Here is a 23,622-nt window from a genome sequence, read left to right on the forward strand (position 1 = left end):
AGATCTACTAATATGCCTGGGATATGTATGAAAAAAAGGAAAGGTATAAATAAAATAAGGGAATGGGAGAATATTAAAAACAAAACTTATCACCTGTTACATTTTGATAGAGATATTTTGTGAACCAGTACAAAAAGAATAGGATTTACTCATTTTTATTCCACAAACTTTTGCCTAATTTGAAATTGTTTGGAAAGACCGTGGTGCTCTATGGAAATCAGAGAAGATGCAGCATCTTGGATGAAGCACACAGCGTCTTCCTTGCAGAGGGCTCTCTCTGGTAGTCTTCACTTTCTGGCTAACCCTATTTCTTTTAGATGCAGGCCTTTTGGTGACATGTCTCCCCTGGCCAAATATTGTGTTTTCCTACCAGACCAAGGCTTGCTTCCTAGCCACTCTTCCAGGTTAAAAGAACACTTAGGGCAATATCTAGTAATACAACTCCAAATAATCAAGCAATCCCAGGGCATTTAGGGAAGAATTTGCGAGAAGCAAGCCATTTGGGATGGTGGTTAAGTTCTATTTTTATTAGGTCCTGAACCTACATGTTCTGATTCTGTAGTCCTGCCTTCTATGTTAGAGCTTTAAGCTGTGCATTTTTTTGACAAGCTGATGGTGGTTCTGACCCCAAGCATCTGTAGAGTTTCTCTGGAGTGACAATTAATTATGATTAATAGGAGTCAGGAATCTAGCTTTCTCATTTATAATCTCTATAATCTTCAGTTATCCATCAAAAACATTGGATAAACTGTCCTAGCCATATCGTTTCCCAGGTTTATATGATTAAAGTACCTGGAATAAAAAATTGAATTATATAGTCATTAAATATGGGTTGAGAGAATGTTAAATAAACTGCTGTGTGAGTCACCTATCATTGCTAATATGCAAAAACAGTCAACAGCTACTTACATCAACTATTCAATGCAATGTTAAGATATTCAGGTTGAAATGATATACTCTATGTGTCTGTAGGTTGTGAAATCATAAAATAAAGATGGTTATTGGCTAGTGCTATTTGTTTCTTCCTGTCCCACATGTCCAAAGGACTTGGACAGTTAGCATATTTGGTTCATAAGTCATCAAATGTAGCAAAGCAAGAATGTACTCTAATTGTTTTGTGCCTGAGCAATGTTTTTTAAAAAGCAAACATAAAGAAATGAGAATCTCTCTCTCTCTCTCTCTCTCTCTCTCTCTCTCTCTCTCTCTCTCTCTCTCTCTCTCTCCCCTCTCTCACTCTCTCTTTAAAAAAAAAAAGAAATGAGAATCATGAATAACTCAGTAATAATACTATTAGTAATAGTAGTAGTTCTCTGAGCTTAATTTATTTGACATTTTATGTTTGGAAATCCCAGCAAAAAACAATATGTGGGTTTTCCCTTCTCTTTTAAGACATTAGCAGGCTCATAGTTTTCAGTTGTGACATATAGGTTGGCCAATATATGGGACAGTTAGGTCAGCAGTGGGCAACTGAGTATTTTCTGGCTTTTGCCATTTTGCAGGTAGGAAGTTGCATCGCATGCCTATTTCTGATCCTGAACTTATCCCCAGCGATGTAATGTCCCTTCTTGCTGACATGTTGCTACATTCTATTCACAGAACTAGATTTCACTAAGAAATATTTTATTCATTTTGAGAAATTTAAGCACAGGATAGTTTTTAAAAACACATTAGAATGTACTAGTATCCACCAAAAAAGTTATCTTTTTGCAAATACTTGTGAATTTGTGCAAGTATTCTTTCCAGCTAGGAAATGTCACTGCAGCTGAATTTTAAATCAAGTGTTCATATTTCTTTGGGGAGTTTCAGATCAGCAAAAGAAATGGAATATTTACAATTTGGTGCATAATTCATTTTCTGTGTGTAACTTCATTTTTTTTTCTTTTTTTTAAGGCTGAATTGTGCTGAATTTTAGACAAAAAAATGGAGATCATAAATTATTAAGAATCATTCCAGAGGCTGGGATAAGTAGATTATTATTAGCATCATTATCGTTGTGGCTAATAAAAGAACTTAGCAGGAGAGGAAAAAAAATAATAGGATCTAAGATTGCTGACAAAGGTAGCTTAATGTTTTAGTGCTTGCATATTTATCAGAATCCATGTGGGACAGGATTTTCTTGAATCTCCACTCTGATCTATGTCTTCTCCAGCTGCAAAACCCAAGGCGCATTTCAGGTTTCAGGGCTGTCAGCCGGCTCTCCTTCTCCCAGAACAGCCTATCTCACTTCAGAGAACTGGCAGGGTGATAACATCTTTTAGCAGGAAGGTGTGAAATCAAGGCAGGTTTTCATAACAACTCCCACTCAATCTGGTTTGGAATCCACTGGAGTGGCACTGGACTCTCCTAATCCCTTAGGTTTCTTTCTTTACTATGCTGACATGTGAGCAAAACAAGATTAAATATTTCAGCAGGTGGTTTTACCTTTATGTCCTCATTAATTTTTTTTCTGACTGAGGCTCCCTGCTCCCAAAACTCTCCAGAATCATCATGCATCCTTACCTGAAATCCAATCACTAACTTTCATATCTTTTGGGTAAAGTATTGACCTCTGAAAAAATGTTTACCCCTTGCCAGGGAGCACTCACTAAATTGTACTTTCTTAACCCGGTGACATTTTTAGTTAGGGTTATGATCTGGGACCCATGAGGCCAGGTTTCAGTTCTCTGTCTGCTGTATGTGCCACAAGGAAGGTCTCCTACGGAGTGGTGGAGAGGGTGGCAAAGGCCATATATCCCCATGTGACATTTTTTCCCTCACTTTCCTTTACATCCTCCACATAAAGTTGTACAGGTGCAAAAGTCTGAGTGAAAGATTAAGGACTTTGCAAAGAAATGTAATTGAAATATGTGAGGAAGACAATTTGAGATGTCTACTGATAGACACAAATGCCTCAGTTTTGGAAATGAACAAAGAAGTGTACCGTATTTCTTTGCACTGAGGATTGTCTAGCAGACCCTTCAAGAGCATGACCCTGCAGGGGTGTGCACCTTTCAATATCTTTCCATTGAAAAACCTTCTTTACAATTCTGTAGGGGAAGAAGATAAGTTGTAGAAAACAGAAATGCAAATTGTTATTGTCCATAGAAGTACAAATAAATGTTGGCAAGTAAAGATGCAATTGATTTCTATCCTGTAGAAAAGATAAATCCCAGCATCACAGCTTATTTCCTATAGAATATTAATAAGGTTTGCATCTATTAACAAATTAATTTAGTATTGCTGATTTTGTGTATGTATTATTCTACATATAGAATTTTTAAATATATGTGTGAATTGATTTGAACTGCCTTTCACTTCACACTATTTTCTTTATCAATTAATAAGATGATACAATATTTGACATACGTTCATTTTGTATTTGCCTGAGAATGTTTGAAGATTATAATTTAGCACCATCAATTTAGATTCTACTTAGTGTCATAAGAGAAAAGCTGAAAGAAGATAAACTCTTAGGTTTTGCTCCTGATATGCCCTTGTTTCTTACACTAGACTCCATGCCACCCCCACTGCAAAACTACCACCAGTTTCAGTCTGTTTTATTCTTCAGTTTTTTCTAAAGTTTCTTTTTTTTTTTTTAAGTTATGGAAAATCCATTCACCTGCTTTTGTTTTTACAGAGGGCCAAATAGTCTTGGTTGAATATTAATCCATTCAACAATCTTTTAAAAGATTTCCCACTGATATAGCTTTTAAATTATTGGATCATTTACTGGCTAGTCACTGGAATATAGGCCTGTGCACATGTACACACTGGTATATTCACACTTGTAGAAACTTTCTCATTAAAGGAAAAAAGAAATGTCATGGACTGTAATTTTGCAATGTAAATTTTCCTGTCATAAATAGGAAGAAAAAATGAAAATATTTCCTAACTGAAATATAAGTTGAAAAGCTTAAGTGGAATATAGGAATTATTAAATATGACACAAGCTTCTTTAATTTTAAGATTTTACCTTCTTGGGATCATCACGAGTCAGAAATAAGCCCATTATTGGCTCATATGGATTTTAAGGACTCCTTTTTGGCTACATAGAGTCGGGTACACATTTGTATAATGATAGCTAGTAAGATGGAATTTTGAATCAAGGCATGGTTTTCCTTTCATCTCTGCATATGGTAAGTGAGGCAATTTCATTCTCTCAGCTATATAAGAAAAGACTCAGAGAAAAACATTTTAAATACCAGGGCATAGTAAACACATTGGTAATAAACATTCGTGTTTTTTAATTTAGTGAAGAGAGCAGAGAAGAACTAAAAACGTATTACATTATTTTGTCACTGTGAATATTGTAGATAATAGTCTAATCCAGGGCTATTCAAGGTGTGGGCTTTGGACCATAGTATGAGAAGCATCTGGAAGCTATTAAAAGTGCAAAACTTGAGCTCAACTCTAGACACATATAATCAAGAGTCTGGATTTTTTTTTTAAACAAGTTTCTCAGGTAATTCTGATGTATATTTAATTTGAGAACCACTGAATTCTGATAAAAGTTTACTATTAGCTTAGAGCAAGTATTTTAGGATTAGGGAAAAAAAATAAAAAGCCCATCTTCTGAGAAAGTGAGTCAGGGTGGGGGAATTAGAGTGGGCAAGTCTGCAGAACATCAACCCTTCCTCCACCCATAATAACCTGACCTAGTAGGCAAAGGTAGTTGTCAATGTTATATACTTGACCTCTACTTAGGATTTGCTTTGGAAGTGAACCTGTGTGCCAAAATATATTTTGAAAAGGAAATAAATATTTGTCACCTTTACTATTTTGCAGTTAAATTTGCTGATTACAGGGTCTGCTTTCTTTTCAAATGCATTTTTAAATTGTTCTTATAGTTTACATATGAAGGAAAAGGGGGTGCTATGCTAGAAAGCAGAAAGAGTTGGCCAAGAGGTGACATGCCTTCTTGCTTAGTTCCTACTATATCTTCACAGTCACTCTTTCTCTAAGTGTCTTTTGTTTTTTTATGTATGAATATATGGTAAAAAATGTATTAAGTATAACTAGAAAAAAGTGCTTAATTAAAAACACAACTGAAGATAAAATAGCAAAATAGAGAAAGAAGTATAAAATAAATAAAATTAAGCAGAAAAATAAAAATAAATAAAAATTAAGAGACAAGACAAAGCAAAACCAAAAAGTTTGGCTGGGAATGTGACTCCACAGCACAGCCTAGGCTTGGCACTGGAGAGATCCTGGGTTCCATTCTCAGCCATGCACTCCCAAAAAAGAAAAGTAAACAAATGAGATTATTATGGCACAATAAAAACAAAGTAGTAAAATTGATCAAATTTCAGGGTTCAAATTTCAGCATTATGGTTTATGTTGTGACAACAGGAGAGTTTTTTGAATGTTTCTAAGATTTAGATACATAATCAACATAATAATAATTGTAGTACTTATTCTAGAGGGGTGCTTCTTGATTTGAATGAGCTAATGTTGCAAAACACTCAGAAAAAGAACTAAAATACTTAATCAATATTACTTTTTATTTTTTTTCATCCTAGCCCCTCTGCCTTTCCTTTTCCTTTACTTCCTGTCAATTCCCATAGTACTCAGTATTAAAGATACTAGTTATGGCATAATGAGGCAAGCTTTTGTGTAGAGTTTGGAACCATTGATAGGTTAGAGGGAATTTCAGAACTCAAATATGATAAGCAATGTACTCATAAAGGGGGGAAGCTCATGGTGAGAAGTCAGACCTCAGCAAACACTGAAGATGTTCTCATGGTGTGGTACCTTGCATGGATGTCACAGCATGAGCAGGATAGGGACAGGATCCATACAGGGGGAAATCTCAAAGTGACTGTCAGAGCCCAAGGGTATTGAGGAGAAAATCCATAGTATCAGAATTTAAGCAGGACTCGGGTACAATAATAAGCCCAATCAGGGCAGGCTGTAGAAACAACTCCACACAGGATATCAGAGCCTGAATGACATGACATCCGCTTGTGCTGGTCATGAAGATCATGGCAGTAGTGAAAAATTTAAGCAATGTTCATCAAAACAGGGTTCTCAGTCACAGTAGTATATTTCTAAAGAGAAGAGTTTATGATATGCTGTTTTTTTTTTAAGACATGTCTCAAAAACACTTTCAATCATGTGATGAAATTTTTAAAATATATAAAGTATGGGGGCTGGAGGTATAGTTCAGTGGTAGAGAACTTGCCTAGCATAATGCACAAGCCATTTGGTTTCATTCCAGTAGAGCCATCTACATGTTAGTGGTCAGATGGACCCTAATTGATGATAGATACTTAAAACAATCTTTGAGTTCATACTGTGCAAAAGAAAGAGAATGGCAATGCAAATAGAACATGTATCCTGTTGATCAAAGGGGAATAAATGTAATAATAATCCATTAGTAGCTATTTTTGATACTTCCAGATTTCAAGACATTTTCTAATAATACATAATAACTGTGAAAGTCAAATGTACCTTTAGACAAATAGATAGGTTGGCACGTGAAGGCAAGAACAAGTAGAATAGCCTCTGGCTATGTCTACAGGACATACAATCAAGTGAAACGTTGGGAGGCATTGGATCTAATTTGATCTGCATAGATAACCAATCCAGATAATAAGTCCTTTGGGTGGCTTTGTTGTACTCACTTACCTGTTTTGGCTATCTACATGTAAACACAGATCAGATTAATAGTATAATTGCCAAACTTGTTCTTCAAGTTGTGGTTCATGAACTTGCTCTCCAGGAGATAATTGGCACTTCAGGAGAGTCTAGGTCAAAACTCAGTAAATGGTAACAATAGTCCGTGGAGATTCTGCTGAATCTAGTAAAAAAAAAAAAAAAAAATAGGGTTTTGGAATCCTTATGTTTGACATTGTTGAGGCTAGTCAGTATTTAATTACAGTCCTCAAAAGTTGCCTAACAATTCTATTTCCATTCCACAAACTCAAACATGAAAATGATAAACTTAATTCTGATTTCTAGAAGGAAGGGTTAGTAAAAAATAATATTATAAAACATAGTGGTAAAAAAAGAAATGGACACCATAGAGAGAGGTCAGTTAAAACACAACTTTAAATATCATTAGTTAAAACTTTATATTTTTATTAGGTAATTGCCCTTCGGAAGGCTGACTGACAAAAGTGGCATTATGAAAAGAGTAATCCATGAATACAATAATTATGTCCTCAAAATTGACATTTATCAGCATTCAGATCTCATTATGTATTCTCAGCAAAACACAAAAATGAGGGAGATGGTGTAAATTATTAGGTAAAGGCAAGATTTTTTTTCCATTCTGGAAAATTAAGAATATTCAGAGTGTTTCCAAGGAAACTGTCTCTGTATTACCCTGAAAATAAGCAGGAGGGAACGTTTGTTCATTATTTGGGAAATCTTATTTGAAAGATATGATAGTGCAAATATCTACATGTATTCACTTCCATTTCCACCAGTCACGCAACTTCACATTTAACAGCTGCTCTGTGTGGAATCCTCACAAGAGGTGGAAGTCATGGGCAAGAGGCAGCCACTTAGCTCTCAGTAAATCAATCTACCAAACACCAGTAAGTAAAAATATTTCCTGGACACTTGCTCTGGACTGGCACACTTTCCTGCTGGCTGTGGGAAGGTAGAGAGTAAAAAGAAATACCTTTGATTCCCAAGCCCTAGTAGCTGAATGGGGAATTAGATATATGTAATAGGGGCATTATCTAAGGCCAGAGGGGATGTTTGCCAAAGAAGGCAGGAGGGCTATGGATAGGGAAAGCTGCTTAGCACCGGCTTCCAGGAGTAGCAGCAGCAAGATCATCTGGGAGATAGATCTACCCCAGATACTAAATCTGAAAGCTTGGAGCTTGGGCCAAATACTGTGTAGCTCAATAAGCTCTTCAGGTGTGTACCACAAATCACAGAAGGATTCAAATCGGGTGGAGGTCACTGAGCTCCTATAGGGTTATGGAAAAGGAGGATATATTTGAACTGAAAGATGGATGAAAATCAGGATGTGGGATCCTGGAAAGGAAGAAAGCATTTCAGGCAGACAGCCACTGTGAGAAACAATAGCACTCTGCAGGTAACCCTGTTGGAGGATCATTTGTTGAGGTGTGTGCATCTCTTCCCGTGCTTTTGTCCTCCAATGGACTGCAAGATCTCTAAAAGCAGAGACTAAATTTTAGTTTTCTTATCATTTCAATGTTCACACGTAGGGATTGCTCAGAAAACACAGAAGGGGAAAAAGTGGGTCAGAAAAAAAGAGAGATGAATAGGAAGAAAAATATATGTGTGTATAGAATCTGTGATACTGTGAAAAGTGCAGTGGGGTAGATCAGAACATGATATGCTTAAATGATACGCTTGACTCTTACCATATGAGCTATTGTATTTTTTTTTGTATTCTGTGTTTTCGTTTTCTCACCTACAAAATGGCAATGACAAATTCCACCTCAAAGATGTAGGTGTAGCATAGAGTACATATGTTATTTGATGGTGTCTAGCATTGAATCTAGTGTGTGATGTTGCTCAATAAATACCTCTAAATAAGGATATAGTGATTTTTCCCTGAACACTCAAGGACATGGTGATCTCAAAGTCAACTTACTGTCCTCTGAATTCTTTCTTTACTTATTCCTGTATTTCTTTAGTGCTTTGTAACTACTACTTATTTTTTTATAGTGTTTCTTATGTTTATCATTTATATTTCATCTCTGGGTTCCTAGTTAACCAATTTCCCTCTCCATTTACTTACTTTAGTTTCTAATATTTATAGAGCCCTTATGAAGTGTCAGTGATAGCACCAAATATTTTGCATGAATGACCTTAAAAATTATAACAATAAAATGATTATAATCATTCCCATTTTTTTTTTTTGGTTTTGAATGGAGATTCAGACTTGTAAAGTCAGATAAGATTTCCAGCAACATACAGTTGTTACATGCATAATGAGTTAGCCTGCTTCTTTCATCCCATAATTTTCCAACTATGCTTCACTCTCCAATAATGAAAAAAACAAGTTCACCCAAAATGGAATTGAACTGCTTAAAACATCTACTACTGCATCCCATTTGATTTTAGGGCTGTCATTTGTTTTGGTTTATGTTGCTTTGCATCTGCAGGAACGTGTTAACTCTTTCAGAACAGTGGTTGTAAAGTGTACTTATATCCCCATCCTGTTCTTAGGTGAAAAATTGGGAAGCACTGAATATGGTTGAGTTTTTTCACTGAAGTACTAGTTGCAGATGCACCTTTCCCTATCAAAAGTTTGGTTTATTTCTTTAAGCAAGAGTCCTACGAAAATATCATTCCATTTTTATATGTTGTTTAACAAGGAAGAGTAATTAATAATCTATTTAAAGTGAGCTATCCATTCCCAAATGCATACATTTTGAAAATGAAACATTTTGTGCATAAATGGTAAGTTTTGGTGTTCTGAAAAATTCAGTTATTTGTAACTCTTTCTTCCCAAACAATGCTCAATAAATGAGAAGTTGTCCACATCTCTCTTTTGTGGGGCTGTTGCCTCAATTATCTGTACAATTGCTTCATTTTGGAACTTCACTTTGCCTGTGTAGGGCATTGCCCTGGTTGGTAATTGTGTGGCCTATTGTTTGCAGCACATGGATAATTATTATGCTGCGAACATCAATTTGTTGCATTGTGCTGAATGGCACTACTTCCCTAGGGACATGATGATAGCTGTGATTCTCCTCAGTAGGGGGTGGGATGTTGCTCAGGGCTAGAGCTCTGCCCAGTAATTCCCTCTTTACAAGTAAGACTATACATAGTACATCCTAGAAGTCCTTCATTATAGCATTTGTTTTCTGCTTGTTAACATCATTTCACGCTGGATGGGCACTAGTGTAATTTTCCATTTTGTTTCATCAAATTAAGGGAAGAAAGGAGACTGTCTTGCAAGTCTTTTATTTTATAGACAGTTGGTCATTTCATTAACACTTTTCATATTCTTGTTTGTCATGATGACTGACGATAGTAAAAAGATTTTCTTCCCATTAACTTATGAGTGAACAGCACTTTTATTTATTTATTTATTTTGGGGCTGAGAAGTATTGATCGGCCAAAGAGGACATTTATTAAAATGTAACCAGCATCTTGGCACTTGCAAGTGGCGCACACTTTAACCGATTAAATAGTCATGAAGAAAGAAATCAATACATCTTGGATTCCTCTACTTTGGTCTCTGCCAGCAAAGTGGCCTCACAAATTAAGAAAGAAATAAACAAATGTGTTTGCGCTGAATGTTTAAAGCACTTTGCACTTTAATCAGGAAGTAAAAGGACGTTACTAATATGGGTTGGGTAGGTGGTTTGGATGTGGCTACTTTTGTACAAAGCTGGGCATAAATAAGAAACCTACCTCCGCAGTTCCCATCCACAACTGGAGGGAAGAATTTAACAGGGAAATAATTCGACCAGGGCTGATGTTCCTGTGAAATTCTAGAGAGAGGCCACAGGAGGTTCATGGGGCTGATGTTTTTTAAAGTTTTTATTCCTTGACTGTTTGAGTTTTAGTTTGCTGTTTGGAAACCACAATTTGCATGGTCAGGAGTTCTAAATGTTTGAGACCCAAGTTTCTGTAATATGGTGAGCTGGTAGGGATATATCTTGTGTGATGAGAAGGAAATAGACCACTGCTATTAGGAGATTCCATGGTCAGTCATAGTTGATTGCCCACTAAATTCTAGAACCTTAAAACAGAATTCATTAAGTTTCGTTCCATATTTCTGGATAAGTTCAGAAATGACAAAATTGCTAATTAACACAGCAATTCATTTTAATATTTTATTGCTATTCTGGATCATTGTGATTATTTTGAGGTATCTGTTACAGATCTGTTAAGATCCCAATACTTATTTACACTTATCCCTGCCGAATTCCATCTTCTCAGTGTTAATTTTTCACTTGAGGCTATTGTGATGATGTGCCTGCCAGGCTTGGTCATTAAAGCATTTGAGGAAGAACTCCCATCACCAACAGATTCAGAGAAGACAAGGAACCTAGGTTCACGGTTCACGAAAGCCCAGAACAGGGGCTTGGTCACACTTAACTCTGCCTCAAGGGTTTTCTCTTTTATTATTATTTTTTCATCATCCTTGATAGAGAAATTATTTTCCATCAGTTAAGACCATGTTTTCATTTGAAAAAAACAAAAGTCTTTACTGTAGAATCCAAATTCATATAAACACAAATGTATAAAGCAGTTAACTCAGAATTATGTAGGAAAATTATTTGTTATATTTTTTAAATATTTTTTTAATTGTTGATGGACACAATACCTTCATTTTATTTATTTATTCATTTATTTATTTATTTAATTTGGTGCTCAGGATGGAACCCAGTGCCTCACACCTGGCAGATGATTGGCAGATGATGATTGAGCCACAACCCCAGCCCCTTGTTATCATTTTTTAACCTATAGTGTGTATTATTAAGGCATTTTGTTTGGAGTGGGAGAGTGTTAGCAATGCATGTCCTACCTTAGGTTCATAAAAGGACTGTCAGGGCTAGAAGTTTGAATGAAGTACCCTCCCCATAAAACCATATTCTACCTGCATCAGAGATTTCCACAATGTGTTCACTGGGGCAACTGCCACAGAATAATTTTTGTCCTCTCTTACTTCCATGACAAAACCTCCACTGCACATTTTCCAACTCTGTTACTTTCCTATTGAGTTAAACTTCATGTTTCTAAATCTCAGCTCTCCAGATAGATCATATGCTGGGAGTGAAGGATGATAAATGATGATTATCCCTTGGAACACTTAGCATATTTCTGGGGATATAGTATATGTTCAAGAAAAGCTTTTTATTTGAATGCGATTTTATCACATCATCCCATTTAAGTGTTGGTTCCTTATTCCAACTCTTATCTAACAGGCTTTTGATTTCAATAATTTATGCAATGACAACTTCATGTTTAAGTTGTTCCTAAACTTAGAATGACATGCCATTTGCATACTTTATTTTATGTATAGCTAATCTCCTGATTGATAGTGATATTTATGGGACTTGCCACAGTCCCACAAATACCAAATCATGATGAGACAAAAATTATGTTAATCCTAAAACAGATGTATCAGCTTTACACTAAAACATTATTCATTTGCATGAAATAGTATTACTTGTAATATATAGGTAAGTGAGAACAAGAGATAGAAACTTGTTAGACAGACAGGTTAAGCCCCCTACCCCTGCCCCAGGAGTTTACAAATTGAGTAGACATCCATGACCAGAGAGAGACTCCATTAGAGCCTGAAGGTATGTGCTGGAACCCTGAGCCAGTCCCTAAGATAAAGCATAACATGACTGACATCCTGATTGGACAGGAGGGGCTGGTATGGACACCAGATGCACCAGCATGATTGGACTCAAAGGCCCACTTCTTTAAAATCTCTAGCCTATACTCTTCAAGGCCACTTAACTCCCCTCTACATTATCATCTAAACTCCTAGACAATACGTACCCATCAGCCATCCTCCTTGAGATTCCTCCACTATGGGAACTCTGCTTTTTTTTAAATTGCTTTAAGAAGTCCTGTTACTTTGCTCTCACCCTTCATGTCTGTAGATCTCATTTTTATGTTTTTATTCATGAGAAAAAAAAAAGAAAAAGAAAACATTTCTTCCCCAAGAATGGGCCATAAATGTCTTACTAATGACAAAACAAGGTGTAAGGGGATCATCAGAAGATAAAGTATGAGGTGTTAAAACACAGCACATGACACATGATGCTGCATTAAATTCATGACTGTCTTACACAGAAGAGATGAGTCAATTGAGGTCTTCACTGAATGAAACTGTTGTGGGTGGGAAAGAGAAAGAACATAAGGATACTGTTATACAGGTAAAACAGTCTATGAAAGTGAGTGTCCATTTTTACTGGTTTCTAAAGTTCAACTAGCAAAAGACGAAAAATACAATTTCCATATACCGTGAACACATTTTTGAAGTCCTCCAGTTAACAATGAACAGAGAAGGGATTCAAAGAGGGGGAAAAAAAAAGTAGAGTCCTGAAATCAGTAAAGATCTCATAACCCAAAGATATATGAAGGAGCAAAACAAAGCTAGAAATAAAGTCATTAAACTCAAAGAACAAGTGGAGACACAAGGACAGTGGAGATAACGTGGAAATATGTGCAAAGTGAGGATCTTATCTCACTTAAAGGAAGGAACAATAGAAGCAGACTGCCTTCCCTGTTCCACTAGATAGAATTCAGGATGGAGTGTGAAGATAGCAGAGGGGCCAAAGACTGCTGAAGGCTTTTCTTTGTTAGGCTCCCCAGGAGAGTTTCCAGGCCTGCAGGAGCAGGAGTGTGTGTGCCATGTGTTTGTGTGAGAGCCCATGTATACATACATGCATGCACTGGGACTAATTTCTCTAGTATTTACGGCTCCATTTTCTAGAAAGTCATGAAAGGCAAATTCCCTTCACAGCATCCCTGACAAGATTGTGCAGAACTCAGAATAAGAGACTGGATTTTGCTGGCCTTTTATTCAATGTTTATTCCTCTATGCTTTCTTCCCTTCTATCCATAAGTATTTCCTGTCTGCATTTAACTTGTTTCCCCTTCTACACATAACTACATTACTATTGTTAGGGACTTCATTATGTACCCCCATCAGATGAGATCCTTATCTGTGAGGTTATATCTCATTGTTTTCTGCACTTTATTTTATATGGTGATTCTATTAAGGATTATAATCTTGGGCTGGAGTTGTGGCTCAGTGGTAGGGTGCTCGCCTAGCACATGTGTGGCACTGGGTTCGATCCTCAGCACCACATATAAATAAATAAAATAAAGATATTGTATCCACAGACCGCTAAAATTTTTTTTAAAAATTTAAAAGAATTATAATCTATTTAAAGGTATGTAAGTCACTGGTTTATTCAGTTCATTCTGTATTAGGTTTCTCCAGAGAAATAGAACCAATTTGTTTATTGTATGCAGAAAAAAATTATGGGGCTTGACTCCTGTAATATGGAGGTTCTCCAAGTCCCATGATGTGCTCTCTAAAAGCTTAAGAATTAGCCAAGTTCAAAGTGTAATTCAGTTAGAGACTGAAGACCGATAACCAGGGAAACCTTTGGTTTCTGAGGACTCAATACTTTCAAGGTAAAGGATGCGCAATGCTGATACAACAAAAGAGGACTTCCAGCACAAGATCCTGACTCGCCCCAGGGGTGGGGGCACAAGGCATTAATGTCATTGAATCATATGATGAGAGAGTTATTCTCTTTTCCATTCTCCTTCAATTCTGCTGATTATAGAAAGACAGAAGTCTCATTTGGGGACTAGAGAGTCACCTTATCTGAGAGAATATTCTTTATTTTTAATAAAAATGAAATCAACTTTAGCCTCAGATCCTTAAGCCACCAACAGGTAAGAACTACTGTTTCAAAATATTATTTCATTTTTGTCATCTTTGTTCTTGTTTCATCATCTAAAATTCAGGGGGAAATGTACACATGTATACATATGCAATAGATATCACTCTCTGTCAAGAAAATGGAGTTTTCTAAATTAAATTGATTTATTCAAGAATAAAGTTTTCATTAATAGAAAATGAATAGGATTGTAGGTGAGAAATGAAGTTCTGAAAGCCTCACACCTCACACCTGCAGTTCATGTCTCATCTGTTCTTGAGGTCCTTTTTGACAATGGGGACCCTGATTCACTGACCTCCTTACCCTTCCTTATCTCATACCTAGCTTTCTGTCTAGTTTTAAAAATATTCCTATGATACTGTGCATCAAATGGAGCAGAGGCTTGATTGACATATTTAATTGTCTGGGGTAGATATTAATGTAGAGAGTCAAGGTGAGAAGAATTTGAATAGTGGATAGTAGAGAGGAGAACTTCCCAGATCAGCAAAATAGGATCATCAAAGGAACAGATATAGCATCTCCTCCTTTTGGATTAAGAGGGTAAAGCATCAACCACAAATAATATGAATTGCCATGTTCTTAAAACAGCAACAGGAGGACCAACAGTTCTGATTTAACTGTGTGATGTGTGCTGCTTTAATGGAACCCTGCTCTCAGCCTTGCTGAACATTTTACCCACTGATGGTTCATGCCAATGGATGTGCCTGTAGGTTGCAGGGCCTGTCTTGACCGCATTTTTACCCATTTACCTGTCCTTCACTTATTTTTGGTGCACTTTCAGTTTCACAGAAATACCATCCCTTGGTAGTAAATCTCAATGGTAATAAGTTCTGAAGTTCTATTTATCAATTTTCCTTAAAGTACACCCAGGTCAGCCTGGTTATTGTCCATCCTTGGACCCAGTGCTCAGAATGGCAGGTAAAGATAATGTAATCAGCTTCTTTTGGTAATAGTTAGCATTCTATTTCCCAGTACCATAAGCTGTCCAATTTGAAACATAATGCGAAACTCTTAACAAAACAAGTGATAAAAGGGGAAACCATAATACCAATAAGAGTCTCATGCTTGGAGGATGTGTTTAATAGTTCCAACATGTATAACATTAAAATTTTATCAACAAATCAGGGAAAGGACATTCTGTACACAGAAATCAATTTACCTAGCTACTATCTGCAAGACTTGCTTGTAATTTATTTTGCCTCAAAGAATACACTGCTTTTAAACCTAATTCTATTGCATTTTAGAGTGTATGAAGAGGAAAGGATTTTTTTTTTTGCTTTGAGCATAAGCATAAAATTTAGAATATTCCTAAGCATTGCAGAGAAAAATAAATATTCTGAGGAGGGAAAATGAAGTTTTTGGGGGCACCAGCTTTCCTGAGTGTGAGTGTGTGTGTGTGTGTGTGTGTGTGTGTGTGTGTGTGTGTGTGATTCTGTTTAACATTGTTTCTACATGTATAGGCTGTTCTGTTGCTTTGTGTGATAAGCTCATCTACTTATCAAGGGGAGGCAAAAGGCCACTGGCTAAGCCAGGTTTGAAAGTGCTTTATGAAACATTAGTGCTTTATGAAACATTAGTTCCAAATAAGTACAGTTGGAGTGACCTTGCCATATTATAACTGGGGGAAAAAAAACCAAAATAAATAAATAGGTAAATAAATAAATAAATACAAACAAACAAAAGACCCACAGTGAAACAACAGCATATCACTGCAAGGTTGTGATTCACATAAACCTGAATTTGAGTGCCACTTATGATGCTTTTTGACTATCTGACCAAATAGGTTACACCTAAATAGGTTATAGTTGTAGCCTTCCAAAAATGTTTATAATCTATTACACATACTCCATGTGGTTGCTGTGAGGTTTAAATAATGAAACATTGAAAGCTGCTAGCTTGATGTCCAGAACATACTGCACATTAAATTACTGCTAGTTCCCTTCTTGATTTTGCCCCCATCATCTGGATGATTCCGACCATTACTTTCAAATAAGTACTATTGGAGAGGCCAACTGGAACTAATGGTTTCATAAAGATGAAACCCAGGCGTCCCACTGCTGATGAGATCTAGGCCATGGTTGATTTCCTACCACTGCAAGCCAGTCTGGTCTCACCATTAGAGTACTTCCTCCCAAAGAACAGTAACCCTATCATGGGGTGCAGGACCTCAGTGCAGCACATCTGAGCAGAGCACTTCCATGTGATGTAGCCCAACCAGCCATTCTGGGCCTCCTCTGCTTTGTTATGACTCGCTCTCTACTCTACACACAGACTCTCGAGTGGTATGGTCTCTAGTTTTGCCCTTTCATTTTACAGAGGAGAGTATCAAAGCTACGATAGAAAAGCAAGTAGCCAGCTTGCCTGAGGTGTCACAATAGGGAAGTGGAAGATCAATAATAAGCCCGCAGTTTATTGAGGACTTTTTATTTATGTGATATCTGATGTAGCCCTTGGGGTGAAGATAGAGTCCCAGTCCTTAAGTAACTTGGGATTTTTGAAAAAGAATCAAGGTACAAAGATTTAAGGACTTTAGGTAGGTATACTAAGAAAGGAAACTCATGGAGAGATGAGTCTAGAAAACGGCTGAAGGAAGGGAATCTAGAGCTAGACTGGACTAACAGGGACAGACAGGAGACTTCTGGTGTTGGGGCAGCCCTGAAACACGTCCCTCAACTTGGGGAAAGAATCCTAGAGCCTGCTAAAGAGGCACTCAAGATGTGAGTGAGTCAACTGTGCTGTAAGGAATAGACTTGGATGCTAAGAAGAGAAATATAATTTAAAGACACTTTAATTACTTATTTTGAATCTAGATTACTACAAAACCAAGCAGTCCCATTAATTCTGTAAATAAATTCATACTGGTATAATCCCACAGTATTTTACTTCCATTTAAATGGTCTCATTTAACCTAATGTTGGGTCTTTAGGCCCATTGTTCTTTCCTGAAGGTAGACACACGTATATACACACAAGAATGCATGTGTGTATGTGAACATTTATGTGCATATGTTTAATATTTGAACATACAGACCTAGATTTTATATACAGGTATATATGCACACATACCTATGTACAAGCATATACAGAATGCTTTATACTATATTTGATTTTGCATGCCCAAAACATATTTATAGTATATTTGACATATGTCAAAATTCTCATGCTCTTCCCTGTCCTTACTCCTTATAAAGGAAACTATAATTAGAGTGATAGAAATGTTGGTGATGGAGTAAAAATACTGGAGTTTGAATCCTCACTTTGTTATTCACTGTGTGACCTTGAGTATGTTCCTTAATACCTTGTGTTTAAGTTTCCTTTGAAATGGCAATAATAAAAGTGGCCATGTCCTATGTTTGTTACATTAAGTACAAAAACAGGATCCTTTAAATAAAATTTTAGTTCAATAAACATTGACTGTTCAGTAATATAAGTTGCTGTGGTTGGTAAGTGTGATGTCATTGTCCTGATATTCTTAATGAAGTGTCTATTTGGAATCCAGTTGTTATATTCTGGCTCACATGAAAATGTATGACTGTATGGCATGAGAATAAAAAAGGGAGCAAGTTAATATAAGAAGGAATTAGGAAAAGAAAGAAAATGAAGCATCCTTACATTGTAGGCATAGTATCTATGAGCAAATCAGGAGAATGATGCAATGGATTTGAAAACTAAGCCACTTGCTTAGTTTTGAAAACTAAGCCACTTGCTTGTTAGCCTGAACACATCTGGAGGAAGGTAAAGCATGTGGGACCCTGAGCACATCTGCATGTTGGCAGGCTAACCAAGGGGAGCCCGAGGCTGCACACAACCCCACCGAACTCCTCTTGGCCCATTCATTCTCCATATCTCACTGCTACCTGGGAGGCAGAAGGGGTTCAGGGTGATGGACATTGGTTGTTGATAGTGTGGATTTGATCTGTTTATGTTCTGCAGCCCCCTTCTGGATTACCATTCTTTAGTTAAAGCTGCACTAATGAGGAAAGATCCTAACATATTCTGTCAGGCTAGAGGAAAAAACATGGCAGAGAGCCAACTTAAGACCCCTCAGCTGCTACATACTCTTCCTCTGTGACTGCAAATTCAAAAGCCCAACAATAAAGTAAAAAAAAAAAAAAATGTGTTTTTAATATCCTATTTTAAGGGACGGCTGAAAATCAGAAAGCCCTGAAAGTAAGTACATTCAGATAGACCAACACCATTTGGTCATATTTAGAAATGGTTGAGTTAAGACACAAAAACATATTTTGTTTTTGTTTTATTTCTTTTGTGCTTCGTTTTATAAAGGATAATACATTTTCTGGGTATTCCACTGATTGTTTTGACATTTTGTAAATTAACATTTCCAAAAGTTTGGTTCATGTAATGGAAAAAGGTTATCAAAAAAAGTTTTCATATCAAATTTATATGGTCAACACCACTTTAAACAAAATGAAATGATCTATTGTTGTGCTAACAAAGTGGGTTCTGGGGCCGCCAGATACCTTCAGTGTGGAGATTGGTTGTCAGAAAAAACAACAAATGATTAGAAGGTTAGCACTTGTGCCTTCCTCCCAAACTACCAGTGTGAGGTAAGGGGTAGAGGGTCTAGGGATTAAGTTCTATCATCAGTGGCCAATGACTTAATCAAACTTGCCTAACTAAAGAAACATCAATAAAAACTCTTAAATGATGAGGTTGGTTGAGCTCATGAGTTTGTGAATATCTTGATGGCATGGGAGGGTAATACACTCAGAACAGGGGCACCAAGCAACCCTCGCCAGTCTTTGCATTCCTTCATTTGATGGTTTGTGAATTGTATCCTTCATGATAAAACGTTGATATTTAATAAAGCACTTAGATGATTTCTATGAGTTGTTTAAAGGAATTATCCAACCTGAGGGTGGAATGATGTCAGTGCTCCCAAATCTCTAAATAGTCTATTGGAAAGTGCAAGTAACTGGGGGAAACCCCAAATTTGCAGCCAGAGTAGGGGAAGCAGTCTTATCTACTAAGCCCTTAACCTGTGTATCTTCACTACCTCTTGTTATTTTCAGAATTGAACTTAACTGTTGGACTGTCAGGCAACAGGAGGGTAATTGTTGTTGTGGGAAAAGATGCAACTTCAAAGATACCTTGTTATGTGCTAAGAGCCACAGCCAAGTAATATGATGCATGGCATTTTTGGTTGAAAGGTGATGCCAGCTAGCCATTGAGATGATATGATTATGTTAAGACTTGCATTCATATGGATACTAGACTCCTGCTGTTCACCTGGGGCCTGCTGCGGGACTCCTGGAGAGTTCCCATTGGTTGGGGAAGTGCAGTAGGAGGGAATTCCGGGGGAGGAACTTCTCTCTGGGGTTCCAGGAAAACACTGTGTGTGTGGATTGGCAATCTTCCTGGGGGGTGTACGGGGCATTGGCGGCAGTTTCAAAAATAAAGTTTGTTCCTGCTTGAGTGGCTCCTGATTTTGTGCCCAGCCAGACTGCGGCAGTTATGTTAAAGGGTATTCAAAATCTTCAAGTAAAGGGTGCTGAAGTTTCTAATATTGCTAGTTTATTCCTGAATTCTTAGGGACAATGTCATGGAGTCTTCTACTATTTGGTACACAATTTGGAAAGCAATTTTATAGAAACTATTTCTACATATTTGACATAATATTTTACACTTACCTGTATGTTAAGTGCTTGCAAGTAAAGAAAGAAGAATAAAAAATTTCAGTTCAAGTAGGTGCTTTGTCTAATTCACCATCATAGCTCCTCTGGCCCTTCTTGAAGCCTTTATTTCTAGTTGCTACCTGAGGCTTCAGATCATCTTAAGAAAATCAACTCTCAAATCCCTGGATGACAAAAATTTTAAGGAACCTCAGCCAGTTTTTAAATAGGTGTAAGAGGGCTTGGGGGCCAAATGGGAGGAAATATAAATGATCCTGAAACAAACCTGAAGGCTAAATCAAGTTCTGCAAACACAAGCCAACTGAGACAAGTAAGTTACCATAAAAGAAAAAAAGGTAGTTTGGGAAATGAACACATCATCTTAAGAGAACTATTCTTCAGTGCAAATTGTCACTATCCAGAAATCCAGACACAGTGTGGGCAGCGTTCCTAATTTTTCAGGAAAAGAAAAGCAAAAATCTGAATCTTTTTTCAGCTAATTTTAGTTCAAAATCATTCTGTATGTGGACAGTAAAAGAAAGGAAAAGTACATCTGTTGTCCAAATTTGAGCTACCATCTGTGGTTTCTAGAGATCTTCTTCTGAAATATAAGAGTTTGTAGTACAGCCCTTGACTACTTCTTCAGTTATAGAGATAACAGTCTAACCTACTTATACGCTTGATTTTTAAAATATTTTTTAGTTTTATCAACACCAGGATACACCCTGACATTGTCACCAAAGTATGAAACTCACCTGCTCTCCTGAGCACTCCCTCTCAATCCCAAGCATTCCCCACCTCACCTGCTGTGGTGACACCCCCACCCCACCCCACTTTCTCCACTCCACCCGTCTCTCTTCAATCCATTTACGGCTTACTTTTTGTTTGTTTGTTTGTTTTTAAATATTGTCTGTGGATACACCCTAAGCCAGGACCTACCCTGCCACATCCATGCACACACATATAAAAGTTTGGTCAGATTGATGCCACAGTTCTTTTCTTTTCCTCTCCCTTCTTCTGCCTTTGTAACCCCCTACATCTGCTGTATTGGTCTTCCCCCTATTTTCATAAAATTGTCTCTCCCCCACTTTTTCCCCTTTTCTTTCTCTTTCTTTTTTTGCATCCCGCCCCCACCACCATTTTGGATTACTTCCACACATCAGAGAAGATATTTGAGCTTTGATTGTTTGGGACTGGCTTATTTGACTTAACACAATAGTCTCCAGTTTCATCCATTTATCATCAAATGACATAAAGTCATTCTTCTTTATGGTTGTGTAATAATCTATTATTTATATATACTACATTTTATTTAATCATTCATCTATTGAGGGGCACCTAGGTTGGTTCCATAGCTTGGTTATTATGAATCATGTTCCTATAAACATTGATGGGGCTACATCACTGTAGTATGCTTGATTTTAAATCTTTTGTGTATATACCAAAGAGTGGGTTAACTAGGTCATATGGTTGTTCTATTCCTAGTTTTTTGAGGAATTTTCATTCTACTTTCCAGAGTGGTTGCACTAATTTGGTGTCCCACCAACAATATATGAATATGCTTTTCCCCCTTCATCCTTGCCAACATGTATTATTATTTGTATTCTCGATAATTGCTATTCTGACTGAACAGAGATGAACTCTCAATATATTCTTCCTGTTTTGTTGTTGATGTTTCTTTGTAAGTTTGTTTTTTGCCTGAGATACTTACTGGAATCTCATAGCATCTACGAACATACTACATTTTCTTTTTAAAATAATTTTTTTAAGCATTATTTCTTTCATGAAAGTTTTCCTAACTCATTCCTCTTATTCTTCCATGGTAGATTTTGCCAATTTACCTGTTATACAACAATCATGCATTAAAATGCTTTTGTCATACTCTTGTGCCATATATTGAATGCATATTTCTACATACTAATCATCCACTAATGGACTGTACAAAAAAATACTAATATTCCTGGAGTACATAGTTTAAATATAGTCACTTTTGAATGAATGCATCAATCACAACCATAGGTATTCTGAATCTAAGTAATGATCAGTTAAGTACTTTACCATTGCTTTAATCTGAACTTAAGCTCCTTGATATGTCACATGAGATCCTCTATATAAGGAATTCATATTTTGGAGTCTTTGTCTCAGATTAATTGTATCAATTTTGTGATATACTTAATGATTTACATTTAATATTATTAATTACCTTTTTTTCATGTCTATAAAATAGTGATAATGATAGGTACCTAACAGTATTTTAAATATTTAATTAGTGAGAGGTATTTTTTCTATAACAACAGTTGCCACAGAAGGGATTTAATTCTTCAATTGCTGTATGCTTACATTTTCCCCTTTATCACCATCCCAAGCCTACACTATTTGCCACTACCCATCCACAGCATGCTATCCATTCAGCTGTATCAAGTTTTCCTGTTGTTATCATACACCCATATTTGCACACACCTGAGTCTGTGCAATTCATTCCTTCCAACTGAAATATGTTCCATCTCTTCTCCACTTGATGAAGTCCACCTTGTCCTTTAAGACTCACTTCAAATTCTATCCCTTGTACCTCTCCCAAAAGAATTAGCTCTTCCCAAATTTGGAGCTAGTATTTAGAACAGTGCCTAAGGCCTACCAGGTACATACCAAATATCAGCTTAGATTGTTCTTCTTTCTTAGCAGAGAGAATACCTCATTCCTTCTGGAACCCTGTTGAGTTTCATGGTGTCTGAAAAAGCACCATGTCACATCTGATGAACAGATGAACAGAACTGAAGTGAATTTCAGGAACTAAAAAGTTTGAACATGGATATTCTTGGCTGCTGAGAGCCACAGCCCAGTTGGAATGGCCCCTGACATTTTGCCAACAGTATTGGTTGACAGGTGAGGCATTACTATCTGCCTTGGCTGCTACTTTGGAGTTCTTATGGGGATTCCCGAGGATTCCCGAGAGTTCCCATTGGTTGGGGAAGTGCAGGAGGAGGGATTTCCAGAGGAGATATTTCCAGTGGCTGGTTCCTGGACTAGCAGCGAGCCCCGGAGCCTGTGTGAAGTGTTTTGGTGGAGTTCAAAAATAAAGTTTGTTCCTGCTTCAGTGGCTCCTGATTTGTGCCCAGCCAGACTGTGGCACTTGGCCAGTAATATTTCTGGGCAAATCTCTTAAGAATTAATCTCTAAAAGTAGCCAGGGGTGGTGGCTTACTCCCATGATACCAGAAACTCAGGAAAGGCAGGAGAATTGTTAATTTCAGGTCAGTCCAGGCAACTTAGCAAGAACCTGTCTTAAAATAAATACAAAACACACTGGGGATTTAGCTCGGTGGTAGGAACACCCCTGGGTTCAATCCTCATAGTGGAAAAAAAAAAAGAATTAAAACCCTACACAGCTTTCTAACTACCAGCAGAAATAATCCCTTATTTACTAGCAAACATATTTGTACTTGCACTCAAAGGTATTATATTTTTGATTACAGCTAAAAAAACTGCAGGCATTAATGTATATATTAAGCAAGAATAAGAGGAGTATAACATATAAGGCAGATATCCAAAATTATACAAACCTTCCTTTTCTGATGATACCATGAAAGAAAATATGTCTACAAAATAATGTGTTTGAATCCTGAATAAATTTATATTT

This window comes from Ictidomys tridecemlineatus, chromosome 13 (assembly GCF_052094955.1).
Source record: "Ictidomys tridecemlineatus isolate mIctTri1 chromosome 13, mIctTri1.hap1, whole genome shotgun sequence".
Lineage (NCBI taxonomy): Eukaryota > Metazoa > Chordata > Mammalia > Rodentia > Sciuridae > Ictidomys > Ictidomys tridecemlineatus.